Source organism: Microcebus murinus, unplaced genomic scaffold (assembly GCF_040939455.1).
Source record: "Microcebus murinus isolate Inina unplaced genomic scaffold, M.murinus_Inina_mat1.0 scaf020_hap2_Mmur4.0, whole genome shotgun sequence".
In the NCBI taxonomy this organism is placed as follows: domain Eukaryota; kingdom Metazoa; phylum Chordata; class Mammalia; order Primates; family Cheirogaleidae; genus Microcebus; species Microcebus murinus.
In genome coordinates this window covers 135,781-152,648 of record NW_027438966.1, presented here as the reverse complement: position 1 = coordinate 152,648, position 16,868 = coordinate 135,781, and the positions used below count along the sequence as shown (strand labels likewise).

Sequence of the window (16,868 nt, the reverse complement as noted above, 5' to 3'; positions counted from 1 at the left end):
ATGTGACCAGAACTCGTCCCGTTGCTTTTGGGGTTCTATGGGCTACACGCAGGAATCTTTGGTGGTGGCACCTGATGTTGGGGGATCCGGAGTCACACCCAGACCTGCTCCACAGGCCTCCTTTTACTTTTCTCTTCGGATTCATGATTTTTAAAAAGTGTCTCTTACCTCTATGATTGCATTTTCTTTTCTCTCTCTTTTCAAGCAGATGATGGGAGTACAAGTATTCAGGTGACATGTGTTGCCCGTGCCCCCCTCCCCCCTGTGTTCTTTTTTTTTTTTTTTTTTTTTTTTTTGAGACAGAGTCTCGTTTTGCTGCCCAGGCTAGAGTGAGTGCCATGGCGTCAGCCTAGCTCACGGCAACCTCAATCTCCGGGCTCAAGCAATCCTGCTGCCTCAGCCTCCCGAGTAGTTGGGACTACAGGCATGCACCACCACGCCCGGCTGTGTTTTTCTATATATATTAGTTGGCCAATTAATTTCTTTCTATTTTTAGTAGAGACGGGGGTCTCGCTCTTGCTCAGGCTGGTTTCGAACTCCTGACCTGGAGCAATCCGCCCGCCTCGGCCTCCCAGAGAGCTAGGATTACAGGCGTGAGCCACCGCGCCCGGCCCCCCCTGTGTTCTTATTCATATACCTCTCATGTTGTTGCAGCGTATTGTGGGGGTACCAATGTTAAGGTCGGGTGCCTTGCCCTCTCCAAGCCTCCCCCCTCGGGTCAGAGCTTCAAGTGCGCCCATCCCCCAGTCGGTGCGCACCCACCCCATGCCTAATGGATGTGTATGCCCCTCCCCTCCCCCCACCCGCCCGACACCCACCCGATGAAGGTGATTCCTCTCTGTCCACTTAGGCGTCCATCCGTTCGTACCAATTTGCTGGTGAGCGCGCTCACGTGGTGCTCGTGTGTCCATTCTTGGGATACCTGGCTTACTGGAACGGGTTCCAGCTCTGGCCAGGAGAACACGAGAGGCGCCCTCTCACCGCTGCTCCTCACAGCCGAATGGCACTCCGTGGTGTCCACGCGCCACATTTTATTAATGCACTCCTGGATGGATGGGCACTCGGGTCGCTTCCACGTCTTTGCGATTGTGAATTGTGCCCTAACTGTCACCCTAACCCTTACCCAGCCCGTCTCCTCTGCCCCTGCCTGACGCGCTCCTCCCCGGCCAGGCCCGTCACTGTCCTGGGCCCCCGCCTGACCGGCTCCTCCCCGCCCGGCCTGTCACCGTCCTCTGCCCCTGCCTGACATGCTCCTTCCCGCCCGGCCTCTCACCGTCCTCGGCCCCTGCCTGACCGGCTCCTCCGTCGCCTGGGCCTTCCAAGGGCTTGGTGTGGACGCTGCTTCCAGGAAGCCCTCCAGAAACCCGGCAGCAGGGTGGCCGCAGCAGTCTCCAGCAGCCGTCCCTAAGTCGCGTGAGTGCGGGGGACGTGCCCCCGCTGTGCCGCGGGGGCCCAGCCTGGTGTCTTCCCTGAGGCCCTGCGGCTGCCGGCTGGGCTGCCGCTCCCCGCAAGGGGAGAGCCGCGGAGGTGGGGACCGCCTCCTGATGGGGACGTACACGCAGCTCTCCAAGTCGGATTCCGGGGCTCTCTGTCCTGCCCGAAGGCCCAGCTGGCCTGCTGGTCCTTAGAGTGGCAAAAACCTCCGAAAACTGAGACTGAGGGTCCGGTGGGTGTCTGCACTTTTGTGCTGGGCACCCCAGGGAGGCCCGGGGGCTGGCTGGACAACGTGGTCTGCTGGGCTGGGGGGTTGGAGGAGCAACTGATGCCCTTTGCACTTTGGGTAGCAAGAGTCTGAGGTGTCTCTGAGCCCTGTGCCCTGTGGGGGGGGGGCGGGGGGGAGGAGGAGGAGGAGGAGGAGGAGGAGGTGGGAAGGGCCGGGGCCTGCAGTCCTGTTCCCGGGGTGGCACGGCAAGTGGCTTCTTCCACAGGCTGCTTGGCCTGGGCTCCCTGCACCTGGGCCTTTGGAGGACCGGCCCTGTGCTTGCCAACACTTCCTGCAGGGACCCAGAGCTGGGAGGTGGCATCTCTCAGCCCTGGGTCGGGCAGAGCCCCAGCGGGCCATGCCCACAACCTCTCTCAGCACCGGTCCCCCAGAAGGCTCCTTTGGGACCAGGATTCTCTTGCGGTGACTCTTTAAGGTCTGGCCCCTGGATGGAGGGGCACCAGGAGTAGAGGAGCAGGAAGGGGAAGGGGGTGGCCATGCGAGGGGACACTTTGAGGCCAAGTCCCAGCTTCAGCCTGATCCTCCTGGGAACCCCGCTCTGAGACAAGGAGCCGGGCTTCCCATTCCCACAGCAGCCAGTCGTGGGCTGAGGACACCTGGGGCGTTGGGAACTCCCTGGCTTCTCCTTGGTTTAACATCTGGAGCTGCTTGTGAATCGCGCCGCCACACACACCCGAGCGCAGGTGTCTTCCGCACAGACTGCGGGCCTCGCTCTTCTGAATGCCGCTAGCTCGCCACCCACCCACGGGTGAACCCGGTCAGGGTGCTTTCTCTAAGGGGCAGACTCTTTTCCGGGCGGGCTACCGGTGTCTCTGTTTGCTCGTTTCTTTCTTCCATTTCGGGAAAGTCTTCCTTGCTGGGTGTGGAAATCTCCTATGCCTTCCCTCGCCTATTCTGTCAGCTTTAAAATTCTCTTTCAGTTGCCACCCTCACAGATGGATTAGGAAACTCTTTCCGGTGCACTCATTAGTGAAATGACCTCCAGGAAGCTGGAATCCAATATCTAATGGCCGATTTTTAGCGAGTCCACACGCCAGGGTGGTCGGGGTCCAATGCAGCCCCGGCCAGGCCCAGGCCCCTTGGACTGGGCCACAGGAGGACACGGAGGAGGGTCCCGGCCCCCACGAAGCGGTGCCGGCAGTTCTCCACGGGCTTGGGCGTTTTCCAGAGGTAGGAGATGGAGGGGACTGATTTCTTCAGCGCCCCCCAAACCAGGCCACCCCACCCCACCCATGGGACACATCCCCAGAGAGAGACGCCCCATACACTGGCTGTGCCCCAGCCCTGGCCCGGGGGAATAGGCGGCAGCCCACCCACAGGGCGAGGGGGGGGGGCGCAGCTGAAAGGGGTTGTGGGGGAGGGCGGCCCCTGGCTGGGGTCAAAGGACGAGCGTCCCGCGCGTGCGCAGTCAGCGGCAGGCAGCGACGCGCTGGGGGTGGGCAGCGGGTAGGTGAAGGAGGCCGGGCGAGGAGACGAGGGGGGCTGGGAGGGCTCCACCTTGGCGAGTCCAGCCGTGGAGGCGCATCTTGTGTGAGTGTGAGTGAGTGTGAGTGTGTGTGTGTGTGTATAGAGAGACAGCCCCCCGCCCCGCCCCGCCCCGCCCCGCCCCGCCCATCACCCCCGTCCCTGGGAGCCCGCGGGACCTGGCCGGCGAACTCAACCGGCCCGGCCCGGCGCGGGGCCTGGGGCGGGAGGCGGCGGCGGGGAAGCCCAGAGAGGCTCGGCTTCTTGAGCGGGGCAGGGGCGCCCTCCGCCACCGCCATCTAGGGCCACACCACCCTGAACGCCCCCGATCTCGTCTGGTCTCGGAAGCTAAGCGGGGTCGGGCCTGGTTAGTACTTGGATGGGAGACCGCCTGGGAGTACCGGGTGCCACAGGCTGCTGCTTTTTTTTTTTTTTTTTTTTTTTGCCTCTTGTTCTGTCCCCTTTCTGGGAGCGCGGCGGCGGCCCGGGGTGGGGGTCACCCCCACCCTCAGCGCCCGCCCGCGGTGCCTGGCGCCCCAGCCCGCACCGTGGGGCCTCCTCTTGTCCCAAGCCGCGACACCGCCGCCACGCGGCAGCATGCGTGGCATCTGGACTGTCAGGTCTCAGACCAAAGGTCTGCTCTGTGGGAACCGACACGCTGGAGGAAACCTTGAGAGTCTGAGAGGGGAGGGAGTTCCAGAAGAAGGCCAGGATGTCATTTTGAGGGAGTATGTGACCAGAACTCGTCCCGTTGCTTTTGGGGTTCTATGGGCTACACGCAGGAATCTTTGGTGGTGGCACCTGATGTTGGGGGATCCGGAGTCACACCCAGACCTGCTCCACAGGCCTCCTTTTACTTTTCTCTTCGGATTCATGATTTTTAAAAAGTGTCTCTTACCTCTATGATTGCATTTTCTTTTCTCTCTCTTTTCAAGCAGATGATGGGAGTACAAGTATTCAGGTGACATGTGTTGCCCGTGCCCCCCTCCCCCCTGTGTTCTTTTTTTTTTTTTTTTTTTTTTTTTTGAGACAGAGTCTCGTTTTGCTGCCCAGGCTAGAGTGAGTGCCATGGCGTCAGCCTAGCTCACGGCAACCTCAATCTCCGGGCTCAAGCAATCCTGCTGCCTCAGCCTCCCGAGTAGTTGGGACTACAGGCATGCACCACCACGCCCGGCTGTGTTTTTCTATATATATTAGTTGGCCAATTAATTTCTTTCTATTTTTAGTAGAGACGGGGGTCTCGCTCTTGCTCAGGCTGGTTTCGAACTCCTGACCTGGAGCAATCCGCCCGCCTCGGCCTCCCAGAGAGCTAGGATTACAGGCGTGAGCCACCGCGCCCGGCCCCCCCTGTGTTCTTATTCATATACCTCTCATGTTGTTGCAGCGTATTGTGGGGGTACCAATGTTAAGGTCGGGTGCCTTGCCCTCTCCAAGCCTCCCCCCTCGGGTCAGAGCTTCAAGTGCGCCCATCCCCCAGTCGGTGCGCACCCACCCCATGCCTAATGGATGTGTATGCCCCTCCCCTCCCCCCACCCGCCCGACACCCACCCGATGAAGGTGATTCCTCTCTGTCCACTTAGGCGTCCATCCGTTCGTACCAATTTGCTGGTGAGCGCGCTCACGTGGTGCTCGTGTGTCCATTCTTGGGATACCTGGCTTACTGGAACGGGTTCCAGCTCTGGCCAGGAGAACACGAGAGGCGCCCTCTCACCGCTGCTCCTCACAGCCGAATGGCACTCCGTGGTGTCCACGCGCCACATTTTATTAATGCACTCCTGGATGGATGGGCACTCGGGTCGCTTCCACGTCTTTGCGATTGTGAATTGTGCCCTAACTGTCACCCTAACCCTTACCCAGCCCGTCTCCTCTGCCCCTGCCTGACGCGCTCCTCCCCGGCCAGGCCCGTCACTGTCCTGGGCCCCCGCCTGACCGGCTCCTCCCCGCCCGGCCTGTCACCGTCCTCTGCCCCTGCCTGACATGCTCCTTCCCGCCCGGCCTCTCACCGTCCTCGGCCCCTGCCTGACCGGCTCCTCCGTCGCCTGGGCCTTCCAAGGGCTTGGTGTGGACGCTGCTTCCAGGAAGCCCTCCAGAAACCCGGCAGCAGGGTGGCCGCAGCAGTCTCCAGCAGCCGTCCCTAAGTCGCGTGAGTGCGGGGGACGTGCCCCCGCTGTGCCGCGGGGGCCCAGCCTGGTGTCTTCCCTGAGGCCCTGCGGCTGCCGGCTGGGCTGCCGCTCCCCGCAAGGGGAGAGCCGCGGAGGTGGGGACCGCCTCCTGATGGGGACGTACACGCAGCTCTCCAAGTCGGATTCCGGGGCTCTCTGTCCTGCCCGAAGGCCCAGCTGGCCTGCGGGTCCTTAGAGTGGCAAAAACCTCCGAAAACTGAGACTGAGGGTCCGGTGGGTGTCTGCACTTTTGTGCTGGGCACCCCAGGGAGGCCCGGGGGCTGGCTGGACAACGTGGTCTGCTGGGCTGGGGGGTTGGAGGAGCAACTGATGCCCTTTGCACTTTGGGTAGCAAGAGTCTGAGGTGTCTCTGAGCCCTGTGCCCTGTGGGGGGGGGGCGGGGGGGAGGAGGAGGAGGAGGAGGAGGAGGAGGTGGGAAGGGCCGGGGCCTGCAGTCCTGTTCCCGGGGTGGCACGGCAAGTGGCTTCTTCCACAGGCTGCTTGGCCTGGGCTCCCTGCACCTGGGCCTTTGGAGGACCGGCCCTGTGCTTGCCAACACTTCCTGCAGGGACCCAGAGCTGGGAGGTGGCATCTCTCAGCCCTGGGTCGGGCAGAGCCCCAGCGGGCCATGCCCACAACCTCTCTCAGCACCGGTCCCCCAGAAGGCTCCTTTGGGACCAGGATTCTCTTGCGGTGACTCTTTAAGGTCTGGCCCCTGGATGGAGGGGCACCAGGAGTAGAGGAGCAGGAAGGGGAAGGGGGTGGCCATGCGAGGGGACACTTTGAGGCCAAGTCCCAGCTTCAGCCTGATCCTCCTGGGAACCCCGCTCTGAGACAAGGAGCCGGGCTTCCCATTCCCACAGCAGCCAGTCGTGGGCTGAGGACACCTGGGGCGTTGGGAACTCCCTGGCTTCTCCTTGGTTTAACATCTGGAGCTGCTTGTGAATCGCGCCGCCACACACACCCGAGCGCAGGTGTCTTCCGCACAGACTGCGGGCCTCGCTCTTCTGAATGCCGCTAGCTCGCCACCCACCCACGGGTGAACCCGGTCAGGGTGCTTTCTCTAAGGGGCAGACTCTTTTCCGGGCGGGCTACCGGTGTCTCTGTTTGCTCGTTTCTTTCTTCCATTTCGGGAAAGTCTTCCTTGCTGGGTGTGGAAATCTCCTATGCCTTCCCTCGCCTATTCTGTCAGCTTTAAAATTCTCTTTCAGTTGCCACCCTCACAGATGGATTAGGAAACTCTTTCCGGTGCACTCATTAGTGAAATGACCTCCAGGAAGCTGGAATCCAATATCTAATGGCCGATTTTTAGCGAGTCCACACGCCAGGGTGGTCGGGGTCCAATGCAGCCCCGGCCAGGCCCAGGCCCCTTGGACTGGGCCACAGGAGGACACGGAGGAGGGTCCCGGCCCCCACGAAGCGGTGCCGGCAGTTCTCCACGGGCTTGGGCGTTTTCCAGAGGTAGGAGATGGAGGGGACTGATTTCTTCAGCGCCCCCCAAACCAGGCCACCCCACCCCACCCATGGGACACATCCCCAGAGAGAGACGCCCCATACACTGGCTGTGCCCCAGCCCTGGCCCGGGGGAATAGGCGGCAGCCCACCCACAGGGCGAGGGGGGGGGCGCAGCTGAAAGGGGTTGTGGGGGAGGGCGGCCCCTGGCTGGGGTCAAAGGGCGAGCGTCCCGCGCGTGCGCAGTCAGCGGCAGGCAGCGACGCGCTGGGGGTGGGCAGCGGGTAGGTGAAGGAGGCCGGGCGAGGAGACGAGGGGGGCTGGGAGGGCTCCACCTTGGCGAGTCCAGCCGTGGAGGCGCATCTTGTGTGAGTGTGAGTGAGTGTGAGTGTGTGTGTGTGTGTATAGAGAGACAGCCCCCCGCCCCGCCCCGCCCCGCCCATCACCCCCGTCCCTGGGAGCCCGCGGGACCCGGCCGGCGAACTCAACCGGCCCGGCCCGGCGCGGGGCCTGGGGCGGGAGGCGGCGGCGGGGAAGCCCAGAGAGGCTCGGCTTCTTGAGCGGGGCAGGGGCGCCCTCCGCCGCCGCCGTCTAGGGCCACACCACCCTGAACGCCCCCGATCTCGTCTGGTCTCGGAAGCTAAGCGGGGTCGGGCCTGGTTAGTACTTGGATGGGAGACCGCCTGGGAATACCGGGTGCCACAGGCTGCTGCTTTTTTTTTTTTTTTTTTTTTTTTGCCTCTTGTTCTGTCCCCTTTCTGGGAGCGCGGCGGCGGCCCGGGGTGGGGGTCACCCCCACCCTCAGCGCCCGCCCGCGGTGCCTGGCGCCCCAGCCCGCACCGTGGGGCCTCCTCTTGTCCCAAGCCGCGACACCGCCGCCACGCGGCAGCATGCGTGGCATCTGGACTGTCAGGTCTCAGACCAAAGGTCTGCTCTGTGGGAACCGACACGCTGGAGGAAACCTTGAGAGTCTGAGAGGGGAGGGAGTTCCAGAAGAAGGCCAGGATGTCATTTTGAGGGAGTATGTGACCAGAACTCGTCCCGTTGCTTTTGGGGTTCTATGGGCTACACGCAGGAATCTTTGGTGGTGGCACCTGATGTTGGGGGATCCGGAGTCACACCCAGACCTGCTCCACAGGCCTCCTTTTACTTTTCTCTTCGGATTCATGATTTTTAAAAAGTGTCTCTTACCTCTATGATTGCATTTTCTTTTCTCTCTCTTTTCAAGCAGATGATGGGAGTACAAGTATTCAGGTGACATGTGTTGCCCGTGCCCCCCTCCCCCCTGTGTTCTTTTTTTTTTTTTTTTTTTTTTTTTGAGACAGAGTCTCGTTTTGCTGCCCAGGCTAGAGTGAGTGCCATGGCGTCAGCCTAGCTCACGGCAACCTCAATCTCCGGGCTCAAGCAATCCTGCTGCCTCAGCCTCCCGAGTAGTTGGGACTACAGGCATGCACCACCACGCCCGGCTGTGTTTTTCTATATATATTAGTTGGCCAATTAATTTCTTTCTATTTTTAGTAGAGACGGGGGTCTCGCTCTTGCTCAGGCTGGTTTCGAACTCCTGACCTGGAGCAATCCGCCCGCCTCGGCCTCCCAGAGAGCTAGGATTACAGGCGTGAGCCACCGCGCCCGGCCCCCCCTGTGTTCTTATTCATATACCTCTCATGTTGTTGCAGCGTATTGTGGGGGTACCAATGTTAAGGTCGGGTGCCTTGCCCTCTCCAAGCCTCCCCCCTCGGGTCAGAGCTTCAAGTGCGCCCATCCCCCAGTCGGTGCGCACCCACCCCATGCCTAATGGATGTGTATGCCCCTCCCCTCCCCCCACCCGCCCGACACCCACCCGATGAAGGTGATTCCTCTCTGTCCACTTAGGCGTCCATCCGTTCGTACCAATTTGCTGGTGAGCGCGCTCACGTGGTGCTCGTGTGTCCATTCTTGGGATACCTGGCTTACTGGAACGGGTTCCAGCTCTGGCCAGGAGAACACGAGAGGCGCCCTCTCACCGCTGCTCCTCACAGCCGAATGGCACTCCGTGGTGTCCACGCGCCACATTTTATTAATGCACTCCTGGATGGATGGGCACTCGGGTCGCTTCCACGTCTTTGCGATTGTGAATTGTGCCCTAACTGTCACCCTAACCCTTACCCAGCCCGTCTCCTCTGCCCCTGCCTGACGCGCTCCTCCCCGGCCAGGCCCGTCACTGTCCTGGGCCCCCGCCTGACCGGCTCCTCCCCGCCCGGCCTGTCACCGTCCTCTGCCCCTGCCTGACATGCTCCTTCCCGCCCGGCCTCTCACCGTCCTCGGCCCCTGCCTGACCGGCTCCTCCGTCGCCTGGGCCTTCCAAGGGCTTGGTGTGGACGCTGCTTCCAGGAAGCCCTCCAGAAACCCGGCAGCAGGGTGGCCGCAGCAGTCTCCAGCAGCCGTCCCTAAGTCGCGTGAGTGCGGGGGACGTGCCCCCGCTGTGCCGCGGGGGCCCAGCCTGGTGTCTTCCCTGAGGCCCTGCGGCTGCCGGCTGGGCTGCCGCTCCCCGCAAGGGGAGAGCCGCGGAGGTGGGGACCGCCTCCTGATGGGGACGTACACGCAGCTCTCCAAGTCGGATTCCGGGGCTCTCTGTCCTGCCCGAAGGCCCAGCCGGCCTGCGGGTCCTTAGAGTGGCAAAAACCTCCGAAAACTGAGACTGAGGGTCCGGTGGGTGTCTGCACTTTTGTGCTGGGCACCCCAGGGAGGCCCGGGGGCTGGCTGGACAACGTGGTCTGCTGGGCTGGGGGGTTGGAGGAGCAACTGATGCCCTTTGCACTTTGGGTAGCAAGAGTCTGAGGTGTCTCTGAGCCCTGTGCCCTGTGGGGGGGGGCGGGGGGGAGGAGGAGGAGGAGGAGGAGGAGGAGGTGGGAAGGGCCGGGGCCTGCAGTCCTGTTCCCGGGGTGGCACGGCAAGTGGCTTCTTCCACAGGCTGCTTGGCCTGGGCTCCCTGCACCTGGGCCTTTGGAGGACCGGCCCTGTGCTTGCCAACACTTCCTGCAGGGACCCAGAGCTGGGAGGTGGCATCTCTCAGCCCTGGGTCGGGCAGAGCCCCAGCGGGCCATGCCCACAACCTCTCTCAGCACCGGTCCCCCAGAAGGCTCCTTTGGGACCAGGATTCTCTTGCGGTGACTCTTTAAGGTCTGGCCCCTGGATGGAGGGGCACCAGGAGTAGAGGAGCAGGAAGGGGAAGGGGGTGGCCATGCGAGGGGACACTTTGAGGCCAAGTCCCAGCTTCAGCCTGATCCTCCTGGGAACCCCGCTCTGAGACAAGGAGCCGGGCTTCCCATTCCCACAGCAGCCAGTCGTGGGCTGAGGACACCTGGGGCGTTGGGAACTCCCTGGCTTCTCCTTGGTTTAACATCTGGAGCTGCTTGTGAATCGCGCCGCCACACACACCCGAGCGCAGGTGTCTTCCGCACAGACTGCGGGCCTCGCTCTTCTGAATGCCGCTAGCTCGCCACCCACCCACGGGTGAACCCGGTCAGGGTGCTTTCTCTAAGGGGCAGACTCTTTTCCGGGCGGGCTACCGGTGTCTCTGTTTGCTCGTTTCTTTCTTCCATTTCGGGAAAGTCTTCCTTGCTGGGTGTGGAAATCTCCTATGCCTTCCCTCGCCTATTCTGTCAGCTTTAAAATTCTCTTTCAGTTGCCACCCTCACAGATGGATTAGGAAACTCTTTCCGGTGCACTCATTAGTGAAATGACCTCCAGGAAGCTGGAATCCAATATCTAATGGCCGATTTTTAGCGAGTCCACACGCCAGGGTGGTCGGGGTCCAATGCAGCCCCGGCCAGGCCCAGGCCCCTTGGACTGGGCCACAGGAGGACACGGAGGAGGGTCCCGGCCCCCACGAAGCGGTGCCGGCAGTTCTCCACGGGCTTGGGCGTTTTCCAGAGGTAGGAGATGGAGGGGACTGATTTCTTCAGCGCCCCCCAAACCAGGCCACCCCACCCCACCCATGGGACACATCCCCAGAGAGAGACGCCCCATACACTGGCTGTGCCCCAGCCCTGGCCCGGGGGAATAGGCGGCAGCCCACCCACAGGGCGAGGGGGGGGGGCGCAGCTGAAAGGGGTTGTGGGGGAGGGCGGCCCCTGGCTGGGGTCAAAGGACGAGCGTCCCGCGCGTGCGCAGTCAGCGGCAGGCAGCGACGCGCTGGGGGTGGGCAGCGGGTAGGTGAAGGAGGCCGGGCGAGGAGACGAGGGGGGCTGGGAGGGCTCCACCTTGGCGAGTCCAGCCGTGGAGGCGCATCTTGTGTGAGTGTGAGTGAGTGTGAGTGTGTGTGTGTGTGTATAGAGAGACAGCCCCCCGCCCCGCCCCGCCCCGCCCCGCCCCGCCCATCACCCCCGTCCCTGGGAGCCCGCGGGACCTGGCCGGCGAACTCAACCGGCCCGGCCCGGCGCGGGGCCTGGGGCGGGAGGCGGCGGCGGGGAAGCCCAGAGAGGCTCGGCTTCTTGAGCGGGGCAGGGGCGCCCTCCGCCACCGCCATCTAGGGCCACACCACCCTGAACGCCCCCGATCTCGTCTGGTCTCGGAAGCTAAGCGGGGTCGGGCCTGGTTAGTACTTGGATGGGAGACCGCCTGGGAGTACCGGGTGCCACAGGCTGCTGCTTTTTTTTTTTTTTTTTTTTTTTGCCTCTTGTTCTGTCCCCTTTCTGGGAGCGCGGCGGCGGCCCGGGGTGGGGGTCACCCCCACCCTCAGCGCCCGCCCGCGGTGCCTGGCGCCCCAGCCCGCACCGTGGGGCCTCCTCTTGTCCCAAGCCGCGACACCGCCGCCACGCGGCAGCATGCGTGGCATCTGGACTGTCAGGTCTCAGACCAAAGGTCTGCTCTGTGGGAACCGACACGCTGGAGGAAACCTTGAGAGTCTGAGAGGGGAGGGAGTTCCAGAAGAAGGCCAGGATGTCATTTTGAGGGAGTATGTGACCAGAACTCGTCCCGTTGCTTTTGGGGTTCTATGGGCTACACGCAGGAATCTTTGGTGGTGGCACCTGATGTTGGGGGATCCGGAGTCACACCCAGACCTGCTCCACAGGCCTCCTTTTACTTTTCTCTTCGGATTCATGATTTTTAAAAAGTGTCTCTTACCTCTATGATTGCATTTTCTTTTCTCTCTCTTTTCAAGCAGATGATGGGAGTACAAGTATTCAGGTGACATGTGTTGCCCGTGCCCCCCTCCCCCCTGTGTTCTTTTTTTTTTTTTTTTTTTTTTTTTTTTGAGACAGAGTCTCGTTTTGCTGCCCAGGCTAGAGTGAGTGCCATGGCGTCAGCCTAGCTCACGGCAACCTCAATCTCCGGGCTCAAGCAATCCTGCTGCCTCAGCCTCCCGAGTAGTTGGGACTACAGGCATGCACCACCACGCCCGGCTGTGTTTTTCTATATATATTAGTTGGCCAATTAATTTCTTTCTATTTTTAGTAGAGACGGGGGTCTCGCTCTTGCTCAGGCTGGTTTCGAACTCCTGACCTGGAGCAATCCGCCCGCCTCGGCCTCCCAGAGAGCTAGGATTACAGGCGTGAGCCACCGCGCCCGGCCCCCCCTGTGTTCTTATTCATATACCTCTCATGTTGTTGCAGCGTATTGTGGGGGTACCAATGTTAAGGTCGGGTGCCTTGCCCTCTCCAAGCCTCCCCCCTCGGGTCAGAGCTTCAAGTGCGCCCATCCCCCAGTCGGTGCGCACCCACCCCATGCCTAATGGATGTGTATGCCCCTCCCCTCCCCCCACCCGCCCGACACCCACCCGATGAAGGTGATTCCTCTCTGTCCACTTAGGCGTCCATCCGTTCGTACCAATTTGCTGGTGAGCGCGCTCACGTGGTGCTCGTGTGTCCATTCTTGGGATACCTGGCTTACTGGAACGGGTTCCAGCTCTGGCCAGGAGAACACGAGAGGCGCCCTCTCACCGCTGCTCCTCACAGCCGAATGGCACTCCGTGGTGTCCACGCGCCACATTTTATTAATGCACTCCTGGATGGATGGGCACTCGGGTCGCTTCCACGTCTTTGCGATTGTGAATTGTGCCCTAACTGTCACCCTAACCCTTACCCAGCCCGTCTCCTCTGCCCCTGCCTGACGCGCTCCTCCCCGGCCAGGCCCGTCACTGTCCTGGGCCCCCGCCTGACCGGCTCCTCCCCGCCCGGCCTGTCACCGTCCTCTGCCCCTGCCTGACATGCTCCTTCCCGCCCGGCCTCTCACCGTCCTCGGCCCCTGCCTGACCGGCTCCTCCGTCGCCTGGGCCTTCCAAGGGCTTGGTGTGGACGCTGCTTCCAGGAAGCCCTCCAGAAACCCGGCAGCAGGGTGGCCGCAGCAGTCTCCAGCAGCCGTCCCTAAGTCGCGTGAGTGCGGGGGACGTGCCCCCGCTGTGCCGCGGGGGCCCAGCCTGGTGTCTTCCCTGAGGCCCTGCGGCTGCCGGCTGGGCTGCCGCTCCCCGCAAGGGGAGAGCCGCGGAGGTGGGGACCGCCTCCTGATGGGGACGTACACGCAGCTCTCCAAGTCGGATTCCGGGGCTCTCTGTCCTGCCCGAAGGCCCAGCTGGCCTGCGGGTCCTTAGAGTGGCAAAAACCTCCGAAAACTGAGACTGAGGGTCCGGTGGGTGTCTGCACTTTTGTGCTGGGCACCCCAGGGAGGCCCGGGGGCTGGCTGGACAACGTGGTCTGCTGGGCTGGGGGGTTGGAGGAGCAACTGATGCCCTTTGCACTTTGGGTAGCAAGAGTCTGAGGTGTCTCTGAGCCCTGTGCCCTGTGGGGGGGGGGCGGGGGGGAGGAGGAGGAGGAGGAGGAGGAGGAGGTGGGAAGGGCCGGGGCCTGCAGTCCTGTTCCCGGGGTGGCACGGCAAGTGGCTTCTTCCACAGGCTGCTTGGCCTGGGCTCCCTGCACCTGGGCCTTTGGAGGACCGGCCCTGTGCTTGCCAACACTTCCTGCAGGGACCCAGAGCTGGGAGGTGGCATCTCTCAGCCCTGGGTCGGGCAGAGCCCCAGCGGGCCATGCCCACAACCTCTCTCAGCACCGGTCCCCCAGAAGGCTCCTTTGGGACCAGGATTCTCTTGCGGTGACTCTTTAAGGTCTGGCCCCTGGATGGAGGGGCACCAGGAGTAGAGGAGCAGGAAGGGGAAGGGGGTGGCCATGCGAGGGGACACTTTGAGGCCAAGTCCCAGCTTCAGCCTGATCCTCCTGGGAACCCCGCTCTGAGACAAGGAGCCGGGCTTCCCATTCCCACAGCAGCCAGTCGTGGGCTGAGGACACCTGGGGCGTTGGGAACTCCCTGGCTTCTCCTTGGTTTAACATCTGGAGCTGCTTGTGAATCGCGCCGCCACACACACCCGAGCGCAGGTGTCTTCCGCACAGACTGCGGGCCTCGCTCTTCTGAATGCCGCTAGCTCGCCACCCACCCACGGGTGAACCCGGTCAGGGTGCTTTCTCTAAGGGGCAGACTCTTTTCCGGGCGGGCTACCGGTGTCTCTGTTTGCTCGTTTCTTTCTTCCATTTCGGGAAAGTCTTCCTTGCTGGGTGTGGAAATCTCCTATGCCTTCCCTCGCCTATTCTGTCAGCTTTAAAATTCTCTTTCAGTTGCCACCCTCACAGATGGATTAGGAAACTCTTTCCGGTGCACTCATTAGTGAAATGACCTCCAGGAAGCTGGAATCCAATATCTAATGGCCGATTTTTAGCGAGTCCACACGCCAGGGTGGTCGGGGTCCAATGCAGCCCCGGCCAGGCCCAGGCCCCTTGGACTGGGCCACAGGAGGACACGGAGGAGGGTCCCGGCCCCCACGAAGCGGTGCCGGCAGTTCTCCACGGGCTTGGGCGTTTTCCAGAGGTAGGAGATGGAGGGGACTGATTTCTTCAGCGCCCCCCAAACCAGGCCACCCCACCCCACCCATGGGACACATCCCCAGAGAGAGACGCCCCATACACTGGCTGTGCCCCAGCCCTGGCCCGGGGGAATAGGCGGCAGCCCACCCACAGGGCGAGGGGGGGGGCGCAGCTGAAAGGGGTTGTGGGGGAGGGCGGCCCCTGGCTGGGGTCAAAGGGCGAGCGTCCCGCGCGTGCGCAGTCAGCGGCAGGCAGCGACGCGCTGGGGGTGGGCAGCGGGTAGGTGAAGGAGGCCGGGCGAGGAGACGAGGGGGGCTGGGAGGGCTCCACCTTGGCGAGTCCAGCCGTGGAGGCGCATCTTGTGTGAGTGTGAGTGAGTGTGAGTGTGTGTGTGTGTGTATAGAGAGACAGCCCCCCGCCCCGCCCCGCCCCGCCCCGCCCCGCCCCGCCCATCACCCCCGTCCCTGGGAGCCCGCGGGACCCGGCCGGCGAACTCAACCGGCCCGGCCCGGCGCGGGGCCTGGGGCGGGAGGCGGCGGCGGGGAAGCCCAGAGAGGCTCGGCTTCTTGAGCGGGGCAGGGGCGCCCTCCGCCGCCGCCGTCTAGGGCCACACCACCCTGAACGCCCCCGATCTCGTCTGGTCTCGGAAGCTAAGCGGGGTCGGGCCTGGTTAGTACTTGGATGGGAGACCGCCTGGGAGTACCGGGTGCCACAGGCTGCTGCTTTTTTTTTTTTTTTTTTTTTTTTTGCCTCTTGTTCTGTCCCCTTTCTGGGAGCGCGGCGGCGGCCCGGGGTGGGGGTCACCCCCACCCTCAGCGCCCGCCCGCGGTGCCTGGCGCCCCAGCCCGCACCGTGGGGCCTCCTCTTGTCCCAAGCCGCGACACCGCCGCCACGCGGCAGCATGCGTGGCATCTGGACTGTCAGGTCTCAGACCAAAGGTCTGCTCTGTGGGAACCGACACGCTGGAGGAAACCTTGAGAGTCTGAGAGGGGAGGGAGTTCCAGAAGAAGGCCAGGATGTCATTTTGAGGGAGTATGTGACCAGAACTCGTCCCGTTGCTTTTGGGGTTCTATGGGCTACACGCAGGAATCTTTGGTGGTGGCACCTGATGTTGGGGGATCCGGAGTCACACCCAGACCTGCTCCACAGGCCTCCTTTTACTTTTCTCTTCGGATTCATGATTTTTAAAAAGTGTCTCTTACCTCTATGATTGCATTTTCTTTTCTCTCTCTTTTCAAGCAGATGATGGGAGTACAAGTATTCAGGTGACATGTGTTGCCCGTGCCCCCCTCCCCCCTGTGTTCTTTTTTTTTTTTTTTTTTTTTTTTTTTTGAGACAGAGTCTCGTTTTGCTGCCCAGGCTAGAGTGAGTGCCATGGCGTCAGCCTAGCTCACGGCAACCTCAATCTCCGGGCTCAAGCAATCCTGCTGCCTCAGCCTCCCGAGTAGTTGGGACTACAGGCATGCACCACCACGCCCGGCTGTGTTTTTCTATATATATTAGTTGGCCAATTAATTTCTTTCTATTTTTAGTAGAGACGGGGGTCTCGCTCTTGCTCAGGCTGGTTTCGAACTCCTGACCTGGAGCAATCCGCCCGCCTCGGCCTCCCAGAGAGCTAGGATTACAGGCGTGAGCCACCGCGCCCGGCCCCCCCTGTGTTCTTATTCATATACCTCTCATGTTGTTGCAGCGTATTGTGGGGGTACCAATGTTAAGGTCGGGTGCCTTGCCCTCTCCAAGCCTCCCCCCTCGGGTCAGAGCTTCAAGTGCGCCCATCCCCCAGTCGGTGCGCACCCACCCCATGCCTAATGGATGTGTATGCCCCTCCCCTCCCCCCACCCGCCCGACACCCACCCGATGAAGGTGATTCCTCTCTGTCCACTTAGGCGTCCATCCGTTCGTACCAATTTGCTGGTGAGCGCGCTCACGTGGTGCTCGTGTGTCCATTCTTGGGATACCTGGCTTACTGGAACGGGTTCCAGCTCTGGCCAGGAGAACACGAGAGGCGCCCTCTCACCGCTGCTCCTCACAGCCGAATGGCACTCCGTGGTGTCCACGCGCCACATTTTATTAATGCACTCCTGGATGGATGGGCACTCGGGTCGCTTCCACGTCTTTGCGATTGTGAATTGTGCCCTAACTGTCACCCTAACCCTTACCCAGCCCGTCTCCTCTGCCCCTGCCTGACGCGCTCCTCCCCGGCCAGGCCCGTCACTGTCCTGGGCCCCCGCCTGACCG

The 16,868-nt window shown here is 62.3% G+C and overlaps 1 non-coding gene and 3 pseudogenes across 1 annotated transcript; all 4 read left to right on the top strand.

The window, feature by feature from the left end:
• The first annotated feature begins 3,484 nt into the window (after positions 1-3,484).
• LOC142867809 (uncharacterized) lies at positions 3,485-3,603 on the top strand (annotated as a pseudogene).
• A 3,787-nt stretch (positions 3,604-7,390) lies between these two features.
• LOC142867835 (5S ribosomal RNA) lies at positions 7,391-7,509 on the top strand. Its single transcript, XR_012917167.1, has one exon. It is a non-coding gene; the product is annotated as a 5S ribosomal RNA (ribosomal RNA).
• Positions 7,510-11,306: 3,797 nt separating this feature from the next.
• LOC142867808 (uncharacterized) lies at positions 11,307-11,425 on the top strand (annotated as a pseudogene).
• Positions 11,426-15,229: 3,804 nt separating this feature from the next.
• LOC142867784 (uncharacterized) lies at positions 15,230-15,348 on the top strand (annotated as a pseudogene).
• Positions 15,349-16,868: the final 1,520 nt, after the last annotated feature.